This window comes from Galeopterus variegatus, unplaced genomic scaffold, assembly GCF_000696425.1.
Source record: "Galeopterus variegatus unplaced genomic scaffold, G_variegatus-3.0.2 Scaffold733, whole genome shotgun sequence".
NCBI classification, from domain to species: domain Eukaryota; kingdom Metazoa; phylum Chordata; class Mammalia; order Dermoptera; family Cynocephalidae; genus Galeopterus; species Galeopterus variegatus.
Window position 1 is genome coordinate 491,756 of NW_007726844.1, and position 2,478 is coordinate 494,233.

The following is a 2,478-nucleotide window of genomic DNA, read 5'->3' on the forward strand; positions in this document are numbered from 1 at the left end:
CCCCCCCCCCCCCCCGGGCTCTCCCCTTCCCCCAGAGCACAATGAAACAGACACAGCCACTGGCAGGCTTGACCCACAAAGGGGAGGGGCAGACGGGAACTCCCGGGAGGGGGTGTTAGCAGGAGAGAGACCCCTGTGGTCTGGGTTGTCAGGTTTCTCTCTTTTGATCCCGAGGCACGAAAACCTGCATTTGTGAGACTTCACCACCCTGCAGAAGGGGCCCAAAGGAAGGTGAGAGTCAGAGGATAGAAGAGGGTTCTGGGGGGAGGCAATCGCTGCTTAGAGGAGAGCAACAAAGAATTGGTGTCCTTCAGTGAGACTGTGCCTTGCTTGAGCCAGGAATCAATGGGTGGTCCCTGACCTGGCCCCTGCTTTAGACTCTGTGCCAGGGTGAGGTGAAGGAACCAAGAGTTTGGAGTCAGTCAGACAGCTACCATTTGTCAGCAGGTGCTCTTGCACTAGTTACTCAACCTCTCTGAGCCCCAGTCTCTTTAGCTCTAAGAACTCCTACCTCGCAAGATTGAAAGGATGAAATGAGATAAAGCGTGTCATGTGTCTGTCTTAGTGCCCGGTTTATAATAGGCCCCAATACATATTTGTTCTCTTCCCATCTATCCCCCAAACATACCAAGACAGTTTCCAAAGTGCTGCCTCTCTTGCCTGATCTACCCTTGTTAGGGCAGGGGTTAATTAAAAGCTTAGTATCCTAGGTGCCTAGAAACCAAGAGGAAAAGATACAGAGAGGGGCAGGATCAGAGAAAGAAATTAGACAGGCCTGGAAGAGAATGATGGAAATCAAGGCCAGGAACAGGAGAGAGACCACAGAGATAGAACCACAAGATGGGAATGGGGAATGGAGAAGGCATCGCAGGGGACTGAAATGAGCCCTGGAATGAGAGCCTAGAGTCTAGAGTGTAGCATCTAGAAACCCCAGCTCTGCCTTGAACTCCCCGTTTGACCTTCGCAAATCTCATCCCCTCTTAGCATCTCAATCCCCTCCTCTGTAAAATGAGGGAGTGGTTTGCTCTCTAAGGTCCCTTTCCATTGTGCGAGAACAAGAGTCCCAGTGGCCTGGGGGAGCACACTGTTACCCGTCAGTCACTTGTGCTCTGTCTCCTCTCTCCCTTGGTAAATGGATCTGCTGCTCCAGCAAACAACTGTCCATTGTGTCCTAATGAGGGACGAGCAGGGAAAACCAATCACTTATGATGCAAATGAGCTGAAGGCTGCAGCCTCCTCTCATTCACTGAGGGATTCTCTTCTGCCCAGAGCCCAGCGCTGCCCCAGTTGAGCCTTTCTCCCAAGCCCCAGTTCCCATCTGGTCCTGGAGGAGAAAGGGGGGGAGACCCAGACCGGTCTTCCATTGTTATTCATTGCCACTCCCTGCAAGGAGCCCCAACCATAAAAGCCTCAGAGCCAGGCCCAGCTCCTCTCCCCACCCCATGGGTTTCTCAGGTTTTGTTTTTTTAAAAAATTGAGTGAAATTCACATAGCATACAATTCACCATTTTAAGGTGTATTCAGTGGCATTTAGTGCATTCACAATGATGTGTGACCACCAGCCCTCTGGACTAAGGTTCATTTTTGTGTTTTATGTTTTGCAGTTGGCCTACACAGGGATCTGAACTTGTGACCTTGGTGGTGTAAGGTTTTATGCCCCCTCTGCCCATTCCATGCCCTACAGCCTTCAGTGCGACAGAGACAGGAAAGCTGCTGAGGCCTGAGAGGAGTCTAGAAGGAACGGAGGCTGATGTTGGGGTAAAGGCAGAGAAAAGGTCAGGGCTGGCCTAGGGTGAAGAGGATAATCCCCAGGCCTATGACAATACTACAGGAGAGCAGGCCTGGACTTTGGTGAGAAGGGGAAATCACTTCCTTGGCCAGCACAGCCCTGGGGCCATGTCTTTAGGAAATGACCTCTTGATTTTTTATGGGGATATTCCGTCCCCCTCTTAATTTCTCTGTCATTTAGTTAGAAACCAGAGGTGGCTCCCGCACAGATCTTGGTTTCTATGGCTTTCAGAGCCACTACGGGATTGGGGATGATCCCATCAGCAGGCTTCTCACCTTGGTGGCTGCTGAGTGCCCTGATACAACCCCATAGCCCTTTGCCTCCAGCAAAGACCTCTCTTCACAAGGCTCCAGGGACAGGGTTTACCAAGGGAAGATTTTCTACCTACTCAGTACTAGCTTATTCCAGAGTCCTATAGCCTGACAGCTGGGAAGACCCTCCTAAGTTGTAACTTGAGTTTCTCTTGCTGATATACATTGCCATTTGGTTTATGTGGTTTTCAAGAGAAGATGGCAAACATCTGCTTATCTGTGTGTCTGTGTTACCTTCAGATTCACCCTCTTTCCCTTTCCTCATCTAGGACATGTGGTAATGCTTTAAAACAAAACAAACAAAAAACCTTCTGGAATTAACCAGTGTCAGCTGCTGCAGCATTGCAGAGAAAAATCTTTACACAGTCACAAACTTTT